Source organism: Cnephaeus nilssonii (genome assembly GCF_951640355.1).
Source record: "Cnephaeus nilssonii genome assembly, chromosome: 6".
Classification (NCBI taxonomy): Eukaryota; Metazoa; Chordata; class Mammalia; order Chiroptera; family Vespertilionidae; genus Cnephaeus; species Cnephaeus nilssonii.
The window spans coordinates 104561522-104584132 of record NC_137077.1 but is presented as its reverse complement, the minus strand read 5'-3'; positions in this window follow the sequence as shown (position 1 = coordinate 104584132).

The window sequence follows — 22611 nt, the reverse complement described above, 5'->3', positions numbered from 1 at the left end:
AAGTTTCAAATCAGTTTTAACCTTGGAGGCACCAAATAACTTAGCTAAAGAATATATGAACCAGATGCGTTCTGTTTCCTCCCCACCGTGTGGGAGCTAAATTTTTACTCTATTGTAATAACAATTGCAAACAAGGCTTACCACTAAAAAAAGTTTAAGAAGAAGTATAATTGATATGCTAAGAAAGGAAAGAAAATGAAATTATATAAAAGTTTTAATTAAAACTATGAAAGGCAAGAAATATATGGAAGATAAAACAAGAAAAAGATCAATGTCAACAAATACAAAACAGTAACAAATATGGTAGATCTTAGTCAAATATATCAATTATCACCTCAAATATGAATAGTTTATGTATACCAATTAAAAGACAGCGATTGTCATAATGGATCAAGAAGAAGATTGAATTATATGTTTTCTATAAGAAACTCACTTTAACAATAATGACACATGTAGATTAAAAGTTAAAGTTATGGAGTCCTGGCCAGGTGACTCAGTTGGTTGGAGTGTCATCCTATGCACCAAAAAGTTTGATTCCTAGTCAGGGCACATATCTAGGTTGTGGGTTCAATGCCCAGTCAGGGTGCGAAAAGGAGGCAACCGATTGATCTTTTTCACATCGCTATTTCTCCCTCCCTCTCTCCCTTTCTCTCTCTCTCTAAAAATCAATAAAAATGTATCCTTGGATAGGGATTTTTTTAAAATGTTAAAGGGCTGGAGTAAAATATATCATGCTGACACTAATAAAAAGAAAGTTATTTAGCTATATTAATTTTATACAAAGGAAATAAGATCATCAGGGATAAACAAATCAATATTCCAAGAAGACATAGCAATTCTTAATGTGTGCATCTAACAGTTTAGTGCCCAAATTAATAAGGCAAAACCTCATATAAGTACAAAGAGAAATAGATGAATCCACTATTTTAATTGGAAACTCATACCCTTTAACAGAAATTTACAGATCCAGCAGGCAGAAAATCAGTAAAGTGTTAGCCTAAATCAATAGCAACATCAATCAATGGAATATAATTGACATATATAGACTATTCCAATCATAGAAGAATAAATATTCTTTTAAAGCTTCCATGGACCAAGGTAAACCACATTCTGGGCTTACAACATAATTAAAGAATAGAAATCATACAATGTCTGCTTTCAGACCACAATGAAATAAAACTAAAAATCAGTAACAGAAAGATAACTGAAAAAATTTAAAACACTTAAACATTAAACAACTTTCTTCTAAATAACACATGGGTCAAAAAATCACAGGAGAAATCCTACCTAATAAAAGAGTAATATGCAAATTAACCATCACTCTGCTATGCCCACCAGCCAATCAGGAGCAAATATGCAAATAAACCCAACCAAGATGTTTACAGCCACAGAGAGCAGGAGGGGGGCTTGGGTTTCCCAGGCAATGGAGGAACCCAAGCTTTCCGCCTGCCCTTGCTGGCCTAAGCCTCCACTCAAGGCTACAAAGTTTCAATTATAGAAGGTAAACAAATCCAAACAGAAATGGCAGCAGCCATGGAGCTGGAAAGAGGGGGAGGCTAGGGTTGCCCCTGGCAATGGAGGAAGCAAAGCTTTCCACACACCCTGGCCAGCCCAGGCCTCCACTCCAGGCTACAATGTTTCAATTATAGAAGATACATAAATTCCAACAGAAATGGCTGCCGGCCACAGGCTACAAAGTTTCAATTGTAGAAGATAAATAAATCCCAGATACCAGAGCCTCCTCTTGGGTTACCAGGGGGCATGGCCGGCCTGCAAATCACCACAGGCCCCTTGCTCAGGCTGCCCCATGCCCCAAGGGAACCCCCACCCTGATCCGGGACACCCTCAGGGCAAACCAGCTGGCCCCCACCCGTGCACCAGGCCTCTATCCTATCTAATAAAAGAGTAATATGCAGATTGACCATCACTCCAACACACAATATGGCTGCCCCAATGTGGTCAAAGATCCTGTCCCTATGTGGACACAAGATGGCCACCACAAGATGGCCAGCAGGGGAGGGCAATTGAGAGGGACCAGGCCTGCAAGGGAGGGCACTTGGGGGTGATAAACCCTGTAGGGGAGGGCAGTTAGGGGTGACCAGGCCGGCAGAGGAGGGAAGTTGGGGGCAAACAGGCTGGCAGGGGAGCAGTTACACATCAATCAGGCTGTCATGGGAATGGTTAGGGGTGATCAGGCTGGCAGGCAGAAGCGGTTAGGGGCAATCAGGAAGGCAGGCAGGTGAGCAGTTGGGAGGCAGCAGTCCTGAATTGTGAGACGGTGCAGGCTGGGCTGAGGGACACCCCCCCTCCCGCCCCCGTGCATGAATTTCATGCACTGGGACGCTAGTTTTTAAATATTTTAACTAAAATAAAATGAAAATATAATTTTTTAAAATTTGTAGGATACAGTGAAAACAATACTTAGAGGGAAATTGATAGCATTGAATAGATATATTAGAAAGGAAAACAGATTTTAACACAATAATATGTTTTCAATTTAGAAAACTATAACAATGGAGAGCAAATTAAATTCAAAGTAAGCAGAAGAAAAGAAATAATAAAAAATTAGAGCAGACATCAATACAATCTAAAACAGAAATCAAGAAAGAAAAAACAAAAGCTGGTTCCTTGAAAAGATCAATGAAATTGACAAGCCTTTAATCAGAAAAAAAGAGGACATAAAATACTAATACCAAATATAAAACAGGGGACATTGTTATCCATCCCATTGGTATTAAAAGTATACTAACAAAATATTATGAACAAGTCTATGCTCAAAAATTTGATAACCAAATGAAATGGACCAATTTTTTTAAAGATTAAATCTGAACTTACACAATAAGAAATGGACAATCTGAATAGTCCTCTATCTATTAAATGCATTGAATAAATAATAACAGTCCCAAATTGAAAACTCCAGGCTGACATACGTTCAATAGTGAATTCTACCAAACATTTAGGGACCAATGCCCTACAATCTCTTTCATAGTATAAAAATAGAAGAAATATTTTCTAACACATTTTATGAGGCCAGCATTACCCTAATATCAAAACCAGACAAAGACATTACAAGAAAAGAAAACTGCAGATTAATATCTCCCATGATCATACATACAAAAATCCTCAAAACAATAGCAAATCCAATCCAATTGTGCATAAAAATTTATACAGTATAATTAATAACCCAGGTATGCAAGAATGGTTCAACATTTAAAAATTAAATAATGTAAATCTATCATATCAAAAGGCTAAAAAATAAAAAAGCATTGGATAATGCCCATTTATGATCTATACTAATAAAAACCTAGGTGGCCCTCACATCATCACAAGATGGCCACCAGAAGATGGCCACCCCCATGTAGTCACAAGATGGCCACCCCCAAGTTGTCACAAGATGGCCGCTCCCACATCATCACAAGATGGACAACACAAGATGGCCAACACAAGATGGTCACCATCAGATGGCCGGCAAGGGGGGAACATTTGGGGGGGATTGGGCCTGCAGGGGAGGGCAGTTGGGGGTGAACAGGCTTGCAGGGGAGCAGTTAGGCATCAATCAGGCCAGCAGGGGAGTGGTTACAGGCCTAAACCTGCAGTTGTACTTCCCCTGAGGGGTCCCCGATTGGAGAGGGCATAGGCTGGGCTGAGAGACACCCCTCCAGTGCACATATTTCGTGCACCGGGCCTCTAGTATATATATAAAAAAAAACATCTTTCAGTATACTAAGAATTGAGGGGAACTTCCTCACTTAATAAATAAAATCTACAAAAACCCTACAACTAACATCATAATTAATGATGAGAAACTTGAAGCTTTTGCACTAGGATCAGGTAGAAGGCATGGATATCTCCACTCACCATTCCTTTCTAGCATCATATAGGGAGTTCTAGCTAATACAATAAAAAAAAAAAAAAGAAAATGGAAGGTATAGAGAAATAAAACTGTCTTTGTTATCAGGTTACATGATGGTCTATGTAGGATATCCAAAAGAATTGACAAACAAAACAAAATATAACCCTCCTGGAACAAGTAAGCATTTACAGCAAGATACAAGGTTAATATACAGAAGTAAATGTCTTTCCTATATGTCAGCAATGAGTAAGTGAAATATAAAATTAAAAATACAATACCATTTACCAAAACAAAATATTTGGGTTTAAATCTAAATATTTGGGTGTATAAGATCTATACAAGAAAAACTACCCAACTCTTATGAATAAAATCAAAGAAAATTAAATAAATGAAGGGATATATCATGTTTATGGAAAGATCCAATAATATCAAAATGCTAGTCTTCCTAATGTAATCCATAGTTGCAATTCAATACTAACCAAAATCCCAGCAAGTTATTTTGTGTATTAACAAAATTATTATGAACTAGAGGCACGGTGCACAAAATTCATGCATGGATTGTCCCCTCAGCCCTGCCTGCACCCCATCCCATCCAGGACCCCCTCAGGGGATGTCCAACTGCTGGATTAGGGATCGGGCCTAAACCAGCAGTTGAACATCCCTCTCACAATCTGGGACCACTGGTGCCTAACTGCTCACCTGCCTGCATGCCTAATCACCCCTAACTTCCCCTTTGTCAGCTTGATTGCTCCCAACTGCCCCCTATGCAGGCCTGGTCACCCCCAACTGCCCCACCCGCCTGCCTGGTTGCCCCTAACTTCCCCCCTGCTGTCCTGGTTGCCCCCAACTGCCACATTCTGCCAGCCTATCCAGCCCTAACTGCCCCTGCCAGCCTGGTCGCCCCAACTGCCCCCCCCTGGCCAGCCTGGTCACCCTCAACTACCCCCCACTGCAAGCTGGGTCACCCTACCTGCCTCTCCCGCTAGCCTGGTTGCCCCTTACTGCCCCACCTACCAGCCTGGTCGCCCCCAACTGACCCCCCCACTCAGCCTGGTCACCCCCAACTTCCCACCCTGCCAGCCTGGTCACCCCACGCAGATTGCTGTTCAGTCATTTGGTCATCCCTCACTAACCCCCCTGCTGGCCTTGTCACCCCACTCAGCCCGCTGTTCAGTCGTCTGTCCAGTTATTTCAGTCATGACGGCCCATGGCTTTTTAATTACGATTTTATATGAAGAAACAAAAAGCACTGACATTGTCTTTTCAGGGACACTGTCTTTTCAGGTATTGTATACAGTTTCAGGGAATGTTATCCTAGTTAAAAACACACTTAGAGATTTCCAAAGTCTGTTTGTGTGATACACTGACAATAAAACTAAAAGGTGGAAATGGTTCCAAGAGCTTCCCTGTCTGCTGTGCCAAAGTATTAATGTCAATAACATTTGTTCTAGAACATGACCTAAACTATGAGATTAATATTGAGATCAATTCAGTAAATCACACCTAATCAGCTCCCCAATTTTATGAATTATCCCTGGCTTGCTTTTTCCCTCTATATTCTAACTTCTTAGTTATATTGGCCTTCTTTAGAATTTATACTATATAACAACTAGTGGCCCAGTGCATGAAATTTGTGCATGGGGGTGGCGGGTTCCCTCAGCCCAGCCTGCACCCTCTCCAATCAGGGGCTCCTTAGGGGATGCCCGATGGCAGTCCTACATTCCTCTCACAATCTGGGACCCCTGGCTCCTAACCGCTCACCTGCCTGCCTGTCTTATTGCTCCTAACTGCCTCTGCCTGCCTGCCTCCTTGTCCCTAACCCCTTTGCCTGCCTGCCTGATCACCCCTAACCTCTCTTCTTGCCTGCCTGATTGCCCCTAATTGCCTCTGCTTGCCTGCCTGATCTTGCCCCCAGCTGCCCTCCCCTGCTGGCCTGGTTGCCCCTAACTGCCTTCCCCTGGCAGCCTGATCTCGCCCTCAATGGCCCTCCCCTGCTGTCCTGGTTGTTCCAAACTGCCCTCCCCTGGCAGCCTGATTGCCCCTAACTGCCTCTTCATGCCTGCCTGATTGCCCCTAATGGCCTCTGCCTGCCTGCCTGCCTGATCGCCCCAACTGCCCTCCCCTGCCTGCCTGATATCACCCCCAACTGCCCTCCCCTGCTGGCCTGATCTCACTCCCAACTGCCCTCCCCTGCTGGCCTGATCTCTCCTCCACCTGCCCTCCCCTTCCAGCCTGATCGCCCTTAACTTCCTCTACCTCAGCCCCCACCACCATGGCTTTGTCCAGAAGGAAGTCGGACATCTGGAAGATGGCTGGTCAACCTGGTCTAATTAGCATATTACCCTTTTATTAGTATAGATAGATTATATAGGATAGGATTGCTTAAATGGGGGGTGGGGGGAGAAAACATTTTTCAGCAGAAGGAGATGCTCTTGGCAGACAAAAATACTTAATTTCTATATCTGGACTGATAGTCAGCCATATGCACTATACTGTAAAACTGGTCATTAAAAAATTGAACTGCTTTCTACACCTTACACCAAACAGCTGTTGCCCTTCAAACCTCCCCTCAGCCCCCACCATAGGTTCTGCCTTTGCAGTTCACCCAGATTAGGTTCTGATTGGTCAGTTTCTATGCCAGTCAGCATCAAAGCTTCACCTCCTAGGCAGCCATTGGCTCATCACACTTCAACAAGATTTGGTTCTGATTGGTTGGTTCCTATGCCAGTCAACATCTCTGGGCCTATCTCGGGCCTGATCAGAGAGGCAGGGCTGATCAGCAGCTCCCATAGATTCCCAGAGAGAAAGAGAGGTGCGGCTGCTGGCCAGGCCTGAAAAGAAAGAGAGAGGCAAGGGCTGATCAACAGCTGCCATGGAGGCTACAGATCAGACCCTGCTTCTCTCTCCAGACCTCTCTCTGGGCCTGATCCACAGCCCTGTTGGCAGTCAGTGCTTGGTTGCTGCACCCGCAGCGGTGGCAGTCAGTGCTGGGTTGCCATGGCTACCCAGCACTGACTGCAGGACTGACTTCCAGTCGTTCGAGCCTTCAGTCATTTTGGACATTACAGATCCTGGGTTTTTATATATTAGGATGTAGTTTCACATATAGTACCAGGGCATAAAACAAGAAATTACTTTTTTTCCACATAGAACGCATAATTTAAATTTTCCTACACATTAAAAAAAAGACACTGACTAACTGTTGAAAAGAACAAATTTGAGGACTGACACATCTAACTTCAAGACTAAGAATAAAGATATAGTATCAAAAAAATGAATCTAGACACAAGCCTTATATCCTTCACAAAATTAACTCAAAATGTATCACAGACCTAAATGTAAATTGCAAAATTATAAAACTCCTAGAAGATAACATAGAAAACCTTGACAACATTGGTTCTGGCTATAACTTTTTAGATATTCCACTAAAGGAATGATATATAAAAAATAATTGACAATCTGGACTTCATTAAAAGTAAAATCTTCTGCTCTGCCAAAAACACCATTGAAAGAGTGAGAAGACTATCTATGAAAGACATGTCTGATACAAAGAGCTCTTAAAATTCAACTTAAAACACAAACACCTGACTAAAAAATGGGCAAACAAAGACCTTAACAGACACCTCACCAAAGCAGATATGCAGACAACAAATAAGCACATGAAAAGATGCTTCATGTCATATGTCATCAGGGAAATGGAAATCAAAACAATAGTGTGATACCTATTAGAATTGTAGAAATCTGGAACAGTGACAGCACCAAATGCTGGCAAGGATGTGGAATAACAAGAACTCTCAAATGCAACATGGTACAGATACTTTGGAAGACAGTTTGGCAGTTTCTTACAAAACTAAACATATCCTTCCCATATGTTTGTCAATTGTGTTCCTTGGTTTTCACATAACTAAACTGAAAACTTATGTCCACACAAAAACCTTCTCATGGATGTTTATAGCAGCTTTATTCATAACTAGAGGCCTGGTGCATGAAATTTGTTCATGGGGGAAGGGTTCTCCTCAGCCCAGCCTGCACCCTCTCCAATCCTAGACACATTGGGGGATGTCCAACTGCCAGTTTAGGCCCGATCCCAGGGATTGGGTCTAAACCAGCAGTCAGATATCCCTCTCACAATCCTGGAAAGCTGGCTCCTAATTGAACACCTGCCTGCCTGCCTGGTCACCCCTAACTGCCCCCCCCCCTTGATGGCCTGATCACTCCTCACTGCCTCTGTATGCTAGCCAGATTGCCCCAAACTGCCATGCCTGCAGGCCTGATTGCCTCTAACTGCCCCCCCTGCTGGCCTGGTCACCCCTAACTGCCCTCCACTGCCAGCCAGGTCACCCCCAACTGCCAGTCCCCTGCTGGCCTGGTCACTCCTACTGTCCCCCCACTGGCCTGGTCACCTCCAACTGCCCCCCTCTGCTTACCTGGTTGCCCCTAATTGCTCCCCCTGCTGGCCTGTTTGCCCCCAACTACCCCCCCCCCCCACAGGCCTAGTCACCTCTCACTGCCTCCCTTGACAGTCTAATTGCTCCCAACTGCCCCCCACTGGCCTGGTCACCCCACATAGCCTGTTGTTCAGTCTTTTGGTCATACCTCACTAACCCTTTGCCTGCCTGGTTGCCACACACAGCCTGCTTGTTCAGTCATTTGGTCATTCCTCACTAACCCCCCTGCCGGCCTGGTCATAAGCAGCCATATTGTGAGGGTGTGAGGGTCAATTTATATATTATCTCTTTATTATACAGGATTGCCAAAACAGAAGCAACCAAGGTTTTCTTCAGTAGATGAGTACGAATGAACTGTGGTAATCCAGATAATGAAATATTATTCAGTGCTAAAAGAAATGAGCTATCAAACCATGAAGAGACCTGGAGGAATCTTAAATGCACAACACTAAGTGAAAGAAGCCAATCTGAAGAGGCTACATACTGTATTGTAACAAATGTACACCCAGTGCCCAATATTGATAGTGGGAGAGATTGTTTGTATGTGGACAGGGGAACCAGAGGAACTCTCTATACTTTTACTCAATTTCACTGTGAAACTAAAAGTGCTCTAAAATTCTTTCTATTAATTTTACAAATTCTATGAGTAAAAAATAGAATTAAAGATGCACTTCAGGTGATGAGAAACAGACTTCAAAATTAGAGTATGAACAAGAGCTGAACATTTTCATGAAATAAAATGAAAATAAATGTTGACACAAAATTATGTCATTAATCATTATAAAGAAGATAATATAAAAATTAAAATAATTCCTCTAAAACATGTTTTACCAAAAATCCCAGATTTTAAATTTTGAAGAAAACAGTGTATGGAGGACCCTTTCCCCCTCCCCACGTGGGAGTCTATGCTGTGAGATTCTTTCCCTCTCCCCATGCGCGAGTCTGTACTTGTTATTCAATAACTTTCCACCTTTGCTATAAAAAAAGAAAAAGAAAACAGTGTATGGTAGCAAACAAATGTTCATTTAGTTTTGTTATACAGAAAAATTTAAAATTCCCTGCTTTATTGTTGACAATGCAAAACTTATTAAAAATACTTTTGAAAAGCTTGCAATAGCAGCTAGTACAAAGAAGAGCCCATCATGATGTGAAACTAATATAATGTTATATGTTAATTATACATCAATTTAAAAAAGAAAAATAGGGGGCACACAGGGGGAGAAACCAAGATGGCAGCATAGGTAAACACCTAAACAGCTGCATCGCACAACAATATCAAAACTACAACTAAAAGACAAAACGGACACCATCCAGAACCATAGGAAAGCTGGCTGAATAGAAATTCTACAACTAGAAGAAAGAGGAAAGCACATTGAGACTCAGAGGAGCTGCAAAAAACTGAGGTATGGAGACACACATGCGGAGAGGATGGGCGGCTATGTGCAAGGGTGGCTGAGTGCGCAGCTGGTGTTCTAAAGTGGGAGGGAGACGGAAGCTCCCAACTGCACTGAACTCCAGTTTCAGGTGAGATTCTGGAAAACCAGACTGATTCAGGGGGAATCTGGACTGTCAGAAAATGAGAAAGCACACTGAGACTCAGGAGCTGTGGAAGGCAGGGGTCCGGAGGCACGCGCGCACAAAGGCAGCTGAGTGCATGGTTGGCTTTCTAAAGCGGGAGGGAGACGGAAGCTCCTGACTGCACTGAACTCCAGTTCTGGGCAAGTTTCTGGGAACCCAGACTCATTCGGGGAGAAACTGGACTGTCTGGCAGCGGGTGAAACTCAAGGGCGGCTTTCTCTCAGAGGTGCTTGCAGCGATCACCGAGGGACACTGAGACCCAGGGACCTCATAGGGCAGGGCTGATGGGAAACAAAGGCTGTCTGTTCCACCCTGAAACTCTGCCCCGTCCAAGCTGAGCACAGAGGCTTTTGCAATTTTGCAAGTCTTGACTCATAAGAGTGTCTCCAGCACAGAAGTTCTCCCAGTATAGACAAAGCTGATCCTCACAGCCAGTTGGCCTGGAGGTCAATTCCTCCCAGTGATACCAACAACAATCAAGACTTAACTACAACAAGGCTGAGCACACAGTTCACAAAGGGATGCACCAAGAGTGTCCACCTCAGGTAACTGGGGAGGCTGAGCCATGGGGCCCTATATAACACCTACCACACAAAGCTACTCTTCCAACTCAGGGAAGCAGCGAAAATGCAGAGACAAAGAAACAGATCACAAATGAAAGAAATGGAGGAAAGCAAATGACTGGATATAGAGTTCAAAACCATGGTTATAAGGTTTTTCAAGAATTTTCTAGAAAAGGCTGATAAATTTAGTGAGACCCTCAAGAATATGGAAAAGGACAAACTAGAAATTAAACATACACTGACTGAAATAAAAAAATATTATACAGAGACCTAACAGCAGACTAGAGGGCCGCAAGAATCAAGTCAAAGATTTGAAATACAAAGAAGCAAAAAACACTCAGCCAGAAAAGCAAAAAGAAAAAAGAATCTAAAAATTTGAAGATAGTGTAAGGAGCCTCTGGGACAACCTCAAGCGTACCAACATCCGAATTATGGGGGTGCCAGAAGAAGAGAGAGAGCAAGATACTGAAAACCTATTTGAAGAAATAATGACAGAAAACTTACCCCACCTCGTGAAAGAAATAGACTTAAAAGTCCAGGAAGCACACAGAACCCCAAACAAGAGGAATCGAAAGAGGACCACACCAAGACACATCATAATTAAAATGCCAAGAGCAAAAGACAAAGAGACAATATTAAAAGCAGCAAGACAAAAACAGTTAATTACCTACAAGGGAGCACCCATATGATTGTCAGCTGATTTCTCAACAGAAACTATGCAGGCCAGATGGGAGTGGCAAGAAATATTCAAAGTGATGAATCGCAAAAACCTACAACCAAGATTACTCTACCCAGCAAAGCTATCCTTCAGAATTGAAGGTCAGCTAAAGAACTTCACAGATAAGAAAAAGCTAAAGGAGTTCATCACCACCAAACCAGTATTATATGAAATGCTGAAAGGTATTCTTTAAGAAGTGGAAGAAGAAGAAAAAGGTAAAGAAAAAAAATATGAACAACAAATACATGTCTATCAACAAGTGAATCTAAAAATCAAGTGAATAAAAAATCTGATGAACAGAATAAACTGGTGAATATAATAGAATCAGGGGCATAGAAAGGGAGTGGACTGACAATTCCCGGGGGGAAAGGGGTGTGGGGGATGCAGGAAGAGACTGGACAAAAAGCGTACACCTATGGATGAGGACAGTGAGGGGGAGGTAAGGGCAGTGGTGGGGTGGGAACCAGGTGGAGGGGAGCTATGGGGGAAAAAAAGAGGAACAATTGTAATAATCTGAACAATAAAGATTTATTAAATTTTAAAAAAAAGAAAGAAAAATACATCATGGACTTTGTATATCACTAGAGATGATATAAGAAAACAATATGCATTCTATATATACAAGGGCAGAAATTAAAAGTAAGAGCAAGGAAGCTAATAAAATAGCAACTATCAAATGGCATACAAAATATTCACAATATCCATTTATCTATATATACAGGGTATATCTATATATCTATATATATATCTAATAAAAGAGTAACATGCTAATTTACCATACCTTCGTGATGGCCACCAGCCAATCAGGAGTGAGTATGCAAATTAACCCAACAAAGATGGCGGGTTAATTTGCATACATAAGTACCTAGCTGCTGGGGGCGGGGTGGGTCATTTGCATCCCGCACCACCCCAGCCACTCCAAGCCTCTGGGCAGCATGGGAAGGTGGAAACGTGGCTCCAGCCAGAGCAAAGGCAGTGCTGGCAGCCAGGGGAAGGAAGGTCCATTCTTGCACAAATCTTTGTGCATTGGGCCTCTAGTATATATATAAAGAGCCAGGGTCTTAACATCCAAAATGATCAAAGGCTCGAACGAACGCCAGAGTGTGCGTGCAGCAGACGAGTGAGCTGAACTGCTGATCTCAGAAAGAGAGAGAGGCGGGGCTGATCAGCAGTGGCAGCAGCTGCTGGCGAGGCCTAGAGAGAGAAGCAGGGTCACCAGACCCTGCTTCTCTCCCCGAGCCTCACCAGCAACAAAGCATATCTCTCTCTCTCAGAGGTCAGCAGTTCAGCCCACTTGCCAGTAGCCTGGGACAGCTGCTGATCAGCCCCGCCTCTATGATGAGGACCGGAGCTAGGCCTGGAGATGCTGACTGGCATAGAAACCAACCAATCAGAACCAAATCTGGGTGAATTGCAAGGAGCCAAAGGCTGCCTAAAAGGCAGGGCTTTAGACGCTGATTGGCATAGAAGCCGACCAATCAGAACCTACTCTGGGTGAACTGCGAGGCAGAACCTAAGGTGGAGGCTGAGGAGGGGTTTTAAGGGCAACAGCTGTTTGGTGTTAGATATAAGAAACTGGTTCAATTTTTTAATGAATGGTTTGGCAGTATAGTGCATATGGCTGGCTATCAGTCCAGATATAGGATTTATGTATTTTTGTCTGCCAAGAGCATATTCTCCGGCTGAAAAAGGCTTTCCCCCGCATTTAAGCAATTCTATCCTATATAATCTATCTATTCTAATAAAAGGGTAATATGCTAATTAGACCGGGTTGGCCAGCCATCTTCCAGACATCCAACTTCCTTCTGGACAAAGCCATGGTGGTGGGGGCCGAGGCAGAGGCAGTTAGGAGCAATCAAGCTAGCAGGGGAGGGCCATTGGGGGCAAGTTCAGGCCAGCAGGGGAGGGCAGTTAGGGGTGACCAGGTTGGCAAGGGAGGGCAGTTGGGGGTGAGATGAGGCCTGCAGGGGAGGTCAGTTGGGGGCGATATTAGGCTGGCAGTAGAAGGCAGTGAGGGGCCATCAGGCAGGCAGAGGCAGTTAGGGGTGGCCAGGCCAGCAGAGGAGAGCAGTTAGGGGTGAGATCAGGCCAGCAGGGGAGGGCAGTTAGGGGTGATCAGGCAGGCAGGGGGCAAGCAGGGATAATCAGGCTGGCAGGGAGATGGGTTAGGGGCAATCAGGCAGGCAGGCAGAGGGGTTAGCATGATCATGTAGGTAGGCAGGCTAGTGGTTAGGAGCCAGTCATCTTGGATTGCAAGAGGGATGTCCGACTGCCGGTTTAGGCCTGTTCCCTGTGATCAGGCCTAAACCAGCAGTCGGACATCCCAGGAGGGGGTCCCAGATTGGAGTGGGTGCAGGCCGGGTGAGGAACGCCCCCTCTGTGCACGAATCTCGTGCTCCGGGCCTCTAGTATATATATAAAAGCCTAAGCAACTGAACAACCAAATTACCAAACCACTGGTCAACCAGTCACTATGATGCATGCTGACCACCAGGGGGAAGGAGCTCAGTGCAGGAGCTGCCCTTTTGTGGTCAGTGCGATACCACAGAAGGAGTGCTGCTCAGCTGACCAACGAGTGCCAGGCATTGGATTCATGGCTGGCAAGCGCAGCTGCAGTGGCAGGAGCCTCTCCGGCCTCCAAGGGAGCTCTACCTAGCAGCGGCAGAAGGCACAGTGGGACCAGGATTAGCAGCAGTGGCATGGCGCCTGTCCCAGGCTCAGGCCCGTCCCCAGCCACCTGCCACTTTACACATAACTACATCCCTCAGAGGATGTCAGACTGCTGGTTTTGGCCTGATCCCCACAGTCTGACATCCCCCGAGGGGTCCCGGATTGTAAGAGGGTGCAGGCCTAGCTAAGGGACCCCATTGGTGCATGAATTTGTGCACCGGGCCTCTAGTCTTTTAAATAAAAAGTGAGATACAGCCCACCAGGTGTGGCTCAGTATTGGAGCATCAACCTATGAACTGGGAGGTCATGGTTCAATTCCTGGTCATGGCACATGCCTGGGTTGCAGGCTCGACATGCAGGAGGCAGTCGATTGATGATTCTCTCTCATCATTGATGTTTCTTTCTCTCTCTCTCTCTCTCCCTTCCTCTCTGAAATCAATACAAAATATATTTTTTTAAAAATTGACATATAAAGCTACACATACAGCATAAATGCAAGTTTATAATGTCTATGGATATGAAATGCTTAATCATGTATGTAGAAAAGGCTGGAGAGAAACAGTCTTAAATTTTAACCACCTGTTATCTCTGTGTAATGGCTAATTCTAATTATCCCCAATAATTCATTTCTATGTTTTCTAAATTTTCTTTAATGTTTATTTATAACCTATATAAACACATGAAAATATATACATAAAAGCTCAAACTCAAATATGAAATTTTATAAAAACTATTAATATGGGCAACAGTACTGCACTGTCACTTGGCTATCACATTTTAGCTGTAAGAATAAATGAGGGGACTGATAAGAACCTGAAATCAGAACCTCAGCCAAACCTGTACAGAACAGGAAGCACTGAACTAATGGGGGCAGGAATCCACAATGCCAAGATAAAATATTAAAACACTACTAAAAGCATTTCTGCCAAGTTGAAAGCAATAAACACAGTTCTAATCACTGGATCTTGATTAATCCTACCTAATAATAGACAAATATGCAAATTGACCGCACCTTCGCTACGCCCAAGCCACGCCCACCAACCAATCAGGATGAGTATGCAAATTACCCCAACAAAGATGGCGACTAATTTGCATATCAAGACAGCATAGAAAGAAGCCAAGAGCTGCAGAAGGGAGCAAAGCTTTGGAAAGGCAAGCAAGCGGGGGGGGGGGGGGGGGGAAGAAGGGAGGAGCGGAGGCGGGGCCTGGGGAGAAGGGAAAAGCAGGAAACCCTATTGCAGGATTTTTCCTGCAACGGGAACGCTAGTAGAAACATAATTCTTGTCTCTACATAGCAAGCACAGGGAAATGCTTTTGGGTCACTACAGCTTCATACAATGTGGTCTCTCCCATGCACACACCCAGGAATGTGTTGTTTCTCACACCCTGCTGGACACCACAACTAGCCAGCTGATTCACCTTCCCTCTGGGTTCCTCTAGTGGGTTTCAGACAAGACCAAATACCCTTACTTTCACAACAGAGATGAACAGGCAGATGCCTTTTGATGTATTTGTCAGGGAGGCAGTTTTTCATAAATAGTTACTTTATTAACTATCACTTTTGTTCCCAGTGAGCTTGAAGTGGACCTATAGCCACTCCCCAGCCTTCTGTCTATTAGTTACAACAGATGTGCATAGAGTAAACTGGATAGTTCAACCTATTAATTAATTGAGTTTACTTAAACATCCTACTCTTAACTACCATTTTTTATGTTAAAACTAAGTGTGATGCAAGTAAATAAGTTTGAGTGGAAACTCATCTTAGAGTAAGTAAAATCAAATGATAACAGATAACATTTAAATGATATTTTCAGGAAAATATGGATGAAAAGCCTCCATGCTAAGACGACACTTACCTCTTCAACAAACTCAAGCTCAACCACATAAAGAAAAAAATTATCAGAATGCCTCTCAAAATGGTGATACAGAAGAAATAATATTAATCTAAAAGGTGATTAAGTACTTTGGCATAAGAACTAATATAGAGTCTTTTTTTTTTCAGTCTGGAGGCCACATGGCATTCTTCTTAGCAAAACAATCTATTCAATACACACAATTATTATGTTCCTAAAATAATAGTAACAAAAATAGATGCAAAAATTATGTGTAAAAATGAAGGCTAGCTCAAATTCACCCAGAACTTCAGCTTTAGTCAGGATGATATTTTCCAAAGATAACAAATATAAAAATGCATGAATCATGAAATGTCAGAATCAGAATAATAATTGTAATGAATACAAATCATTTACATTTTTATTGAAGTAAAATTCACATAATATAAAAGCAACCATTTTGAAGTGAACAATTTTTGGTGTTTAGTACATTCACAGTGTTGCTCAACCACCACCTTTATCTATTTTTTAGTTTTGTTTTCTTTTTTTTGCTTCAAAAGAAAACCCTGTATTCATTAAGCAATCATTCTTCATTGCCCCAACACTTGGCTCCTGGTACCCACCAATCTGCTTCATGTTTTTATGTTTATGTATTCTGGACATTTTATATGAATGGAATCATACAATATGTGAGCTATTTGTCTAGGTCAGTGATGGACAACCTTTTGAGCTTGGTGTGTCAAACTTCGCCAAAAAACTGAGCAAAACTCGGGAAGTGTGTCACTTTGGAGAAAAAACATTATTTCGCAAATGTTTCATCCTCAGGAGCAGCAAATGTTTCATCCTCGGCATGCGGCTGCCTCAGCGGCCGCGTGTCATCAGAAATGGCTACGCGTGTCAGTGCTGACACGCGTGTCATAGATTTGCCATCAATGGTCTAGGTTATTTTACTTAGCATAATGTTTTTTAAGTTTGATTCACATTGTAGCATGTATCAGTAATTCATTCCTTTTCAGAGCTGAATAATACCCTCTCATGTATTGATGGGCATTTTGGGCTATTTCCACCTTTTGACTACTGTGAATAGTGCTGATATGAACATTTATGTACAAGTATTTGTTTAAGTATATGTTCTCAATTCTTTTGGGTATATTTCTAGGAGCAAAATTGTTGGATTATATGCCAATCCTATGTTTAATTTTTTAAAGAACCACAAAATTCTTCTGCACAGTGGCTTCCCCATTTTACATTCCAACCAGAAATGTATAAGGACTCCACATTGTCTACATCTTAGCCAACACTTTCTATTTTCTCCCCACCCTTTTTTAAATTCTAGCTATCCTCATTGGTTGTAAAGTGCCACATCATTGTAGCTTTGATTTTCATATTTCTCATTACTAATGATGTTGATCATCTTTTCAAGTGCTTGTTAGCCATTTGTATGTCTTCTGTGAAAAAAAGGTCCATTACTGTCCTCTGCCAATTTCTTCATTAGGTTATTTGGTTTATTTGCTGTTGAGTTGCAAGAGTTCTTTATATTTTCTAGATACTAGACCCTTTTTACATACATGATTTGCAAATATTTTCTCCCATTCGGTAAGTTTTCTTTTCACTTTCCTGATACTGTCCTTTGATGTAAAAAATGTTTGTAATGTAGGGGTGTTTCAATATAAGAAAATTAATCAATATAATAAACAACATTAATAGAATGAAGAAAAATTCATGCGGTCATATCATTTGACAGAAATGAACAAAAAGCATTTTATAAAATCAAACATCCTTTCAAAACTAGGAGTAGAGGAGAACTTTCTTAACATGATAAAAAAACATGACAAATGAACACATAACATCATATTCATGGTGAAAGACAGGTAGCTTCCCACTAAGTCATGAGTAAGACAAGGATGCTTGTCTTCATTGTTGCCATTTAGCCCTGTACTACAAGATCTAACCAGATAAATTGAACAAAAAATTAGTAAATTTTCAAATTGGAAAAGAAGTAAAACTATCTGTATTATAATGATATGATCCTAGAAATAGAAAATCTCAAAGCATTCACACAAAGTCTAGAACTTACAAACGATTCAGCCAGTTGTAGGGCACTGGGTTCACACAGTAACAGCACTGTTTCTATACACTAGTAATTACCATCCAGAATGGAATTTAAGAAAGCAATTCCATTTACCATAGCATTCAAAATATAAAATATATAGAAATAAATTGAACTAAGTAAGTAAATGACTTTGTGAGAAATGCTCACCTGTCCAAATTCAAATAACGGACTTGAAGACAGAAGTATGGCAAAAATGAGACTTTTAATAGTTCTTGCAAGAGTGGGTGTCCATCCCGTTGAACAGGCACAGACACACACAGAGTAGCAATCAGAGGCTATTTCTCCCTGGGGTGTGAGAGTCCCTCCTCCGGTTCCTTATTGGCTGAGTATTATGGAGTAACAGTTTTCCCCATACGTCACCTAGGTCTTATTGTCTCCTATTGGGCCATTAAAAAAATGGGCTGAGGCCTTTTCTAGTTGTCTCCACCTCCCCCTGTCTAGTTCAGGTGGGTGCAAAGTGTTTTGTCCTGGGTGCCTCAGAGGTTTCCACAGTGATGCTGGCTCACGTACACAGTTCTTCTGTTCTGATACCTTCCCCCCTCTCCCTATATTCCCTTTGCCCTGGGGAAATTCAGTAACCATTTCCATTAAAAGTTGACTATGTTGAAGATGGATCACAGAGGCCTATTTCCTACAAATTCTCTTCTCTCCTTCTTCTACTAATTGATTATATTTTCATTAGTTGTTTTAAAACCCATTGGCTTTCTTAGAGGAAGGGTGAGGAAGTGAGAGTCTATTTAGGTTCCTTCATTGGCAGAGTCAGAGCAGTTGGAATGATGAGAAGCACGTCTCAGGGTCCTGTCTATTTTTCCTCCAGTTGGCCCATTGTCCTTGCTCTTCTTATGTCTGTCCAACTGCTTAACACATTCCCTCAAGAATCTTGGCTCTGAATTCTTTCATGGAAAAAGGGCATAATGTCCCTTCTGAAGCTACTTCCATGCTGAGGAGGGACAAAGGTTTTCTTTCCAAGCCAAGAGATCCTCACTCTTTGTCAGAGGGACAATGAGGCCTGGGCATGGAAGGAGGTGTCTAGAGGTGGTATTCCCTGAGTATGAGTAGGGCTTATAATGTGTTATAGAATTTCAAAAGCTAGAACAGCAAGGATTACAAGTGGTCTGTTGGAAGGAAAAAAAACCAAACACAAACATATCAGTTCTAATAATTTCTTATTGAAGTATAATTTTTCTCTCTAAAATTATCCTTATTTTTATTAAAGAGCCAAATTAAGACTAACCTATTTACTGTATTAAATCTAGTTACAATTTGGCCTGATTTTTTGCATGAACACAATAAAAATAACAGTTGATCACACAGGCTATGTTAAAAATCTACTTTGCTGAAATTTCATGATTGAGCCTTAATGAGCCCCTAAAGGCAGAGAAGCCAAGCCACCTGGAGACTTGGGTGAATTCCTCAAGTTTTTGAGGTTCCCAAAATGTCTTGAGTTTCCTTCCTTGCTATCTCTTAGAAAAGTAACCTTTTGTTTCTTACCTGGAAAGACTGCTATGAACCACATGACCAAGCAAGGTATCAGTCTTTCTCCAAGGCACTCTTATTGTCTTCAAGTCTTCTGGTGACACCTAGAGTCCAGATATGACTCTCTTAGACATGACACTCCAAAGTCTTGGTTAATAAAACCACCATTTGAAACTGGTCTTATTGAATTCATGCAAAGAAAAGTATTGCCATGATTTAGTCATTAAGAATTGTCAAATTCTGGAGGGATAAGGTAGGGAGAAAAATACACAATTTACCAAAATGCTTTAAGAACCATTTCAATTTCCCTATTCCTGGCTTCCTATGTCATTTATATAATTTCCTTTTAACATTTTTCTTTACAAACATTTTACAACTTTCACAAACCTTTCTATGCCTCATGCCTTCTATTACATCAAAATCATAATTTCTTTGCAATTAGTTAGAACTTTTAAGCCTTTGAAACCTTAATTTTTAGGTGACATGTAAACTGACCAAACATTTGCCAACTATCTTTTCTTCATTATTAAGTTTCGTGAGAGCCTGAGAGAAGGTTTAACAGGGGACCCGCCCTACTCAGAGTGGCCCAAACAGACCAGAAACTTGCAGAGATGCCTCTAATTCTCAGCTTGCTACACATGCCTCTGTAGATGGGAAACCGGGTCAGAGTGCCTTTAGAGTCCCCTTTTAGTTTGGGGTATTCGGGCTCCTTCAAGGAAAAACAAAAAGCTCATCTTTTGCAACATAGCCTGGCCCCACTATAAAGTGGGCAATGGAGAGGTTAGGCCAGTTAATGGCACCATTAATTATAATATTACCCTACAGCTAAACTTGTTTTCACATTCCCAGAAAAGTGAATGGAGAATGAAGCCTTTTCTATACATACAATGTGTCTTTTCCATACATGCAAGCTGTTATGAGTCAGAAATGTCCCTCAGCTATATGCTACCTGTAAACTAGATCTCTCTGTAATTGCTACAGAGCCTCAAAGAAAAAGATACTCAAATAAAAAGAAACATTTAAAAAATGGGTGAATGAATTTGTTAGTGTTTTGCCAACATTGCCAGTTCTTGAGGAATTAAAAGTATTGTCCTTGTTTTACAGTGCAGTCTTTACAGAGGCTCCAGATTATTAAAACCCACTAAATCCTTTTACAGTCCTCAAAACTTCTCCAGTTCAGCTCAAAATGCTCATAGGTAATTGGCTTTCTAAATCCAAAGTCCCAGGACTTTTGAAATGCAAATACCAGGAACTCTTGCCTGGGCCATTTTAAAAATATAAATCTCTGGAAGATAGCCACTTAAATAAATCACTTTTTACTTATTTCACCCATTTAATTTCAGAAAACTCCAAAGTTTTAAGTTAATCAAAACTTTGGAAAACTATGTTTAGACATATATAACTGCTAGAGGCCCGGTGCATGAAATTCGTGCCCTGAGGGGGGTGTCCCTCAGCCCAGGCTGCACCCTCTCCAATCTGGGACCCGTCGGGGGATGTCCGACTGCTGGTTTAGGCCCAATCCCCTCAGGCCTAAACCGGCAGTCGGACATCCCTCTCAAAATCTGGGACTGCTGGCTCCCAACCACTTGCCTGCCTGCCAGTCTGATCACCCCCTAACTACTCCCCTGACAGCCTGGTCAATGCTTAACTGCTCCCCTGCTGGCCCATCGCCCCCAACTGCCCTCCCCTGCCGGCCATCTCGTGGCAGCCATCATGTGACCACATGGGGGTGGCCATCTTGTGCAAGGGTGTGATGGGCAATTCACATATTACCTCTTTATTATATAGGACCATTGAAAAAACTTTATCATAAACCCTTTATTTTAGTTATATTTATTTTGCCTTAACAACTTTGAGATTTTAAAGCCAATTATTATCACCCAAGGCATTTTCTTGGCAAATTTTGTATCAGGGATAATTCACCAGCCTCCAGTAGCTTTAATATGGAAGTACTATTGTATTGTATTTTTATTTACAAGATGGGAATGGCCCCAACTGCTATTTCTGCAGGCTTCTCAAGGGTATTTGTGCAGATTTGGTCCTCCTAGGAAAGGACTTGGGGGAGGTTAGAAGATTTTATTTCCCATATTTTTTTTTTCTTTCTGAGTAGACTAACAATATGAAATGTTGCATATAAGAAGAGATCTCAAAAACAGAAACAAAAATCCCTACAGTAAATAAATTAGTATTCTCAAAAGGGTGGACTGGGACATTAGCCTTAGAATCTTATCTCACACTAACCTAGCTCAGCAAATGGGTTCTAAGTGGCACAAAGCCCAAACAGCAGAGAGAGAGGATTCCCTATGTTCATAAAACAGTAAACAGCAAACTAAGTCCCTCCAAAATAAGAAAGTAAGCAAAGAACATCAGTAACCAAGTTACATTACAGACAGACAGATAATAACTATCACTAAGAGTTTCTGGCGGTTGATGGCTTGAGAGGGAGGTAGAGAAGGAAGGGTCCCCAAGATTAAGAATTCTCAGCAGCCGCTGGGAGGTTCCTGTAATCCCTGCCATGGGTTCATCCTGCTACAAGCAGCTGTGTTCCTCAAAGTGGGATGTGCCCCATCTTTAAACAAATTAAACCAAACAATGAAGAAACACAAAACATTAACAGAGACTCTTGTATACAATATTTACAGGCACACAACCCACAGACAAGAGCTTCACACATGCTCCTTGTTAGTCCAGCTGCAGAATGCCCTGCATAATAACCACCAAAACAGAGTGGTGTATCTTGTCTCAGAGCAGATCAGACTAAAGGTTCAGAGACCAGGCCAAGGACTGCTGGAGGTCTCTTGCCATCAGATCTGATCAGACTCACCCTGTCTTCATCTGAATCAAACTTGGGCCAAAAGACAGAAGGTCTATGATTGGGTCTTTAGGCCATCTAAAACAATAGTATTTGATCATCTTTTGTTTCTATTTTGTCTCTAGTTTGGGATTGTCCTCCGAGAACCTCAGCATTCTCCCCAGTGGACTATCCAGGGGAATGTCTAAGGGGGCCTCCTTGGCTCTGCTTTCCTTGGTTTCCCTAGGCCTATAATTCTTGTTTCCCATCCTTGGCAAGTCCATGCAACTATTCTATGCGATCAAACCGCCACCCTCCCCCCGGCTTGCTGGAGATTTCTTGCACACTCCCAAGATCTACTTTGTCCATCACTTGCCATTTCCCTTGAGGGAGAATGGGACCATAGATTAGGACTCTGCACTCTCTTCATGTCCAAGACATGTCTCAGTCACATATACTCAACCTCTGAGGATACCCAACCACCAAGGCAATACTTACAGTCCAATTTTTCCTAAATGGACTGTGCACAAGGTTGCCTGGTTGCCACGGGTTCCTGTCTTTTATCCCCT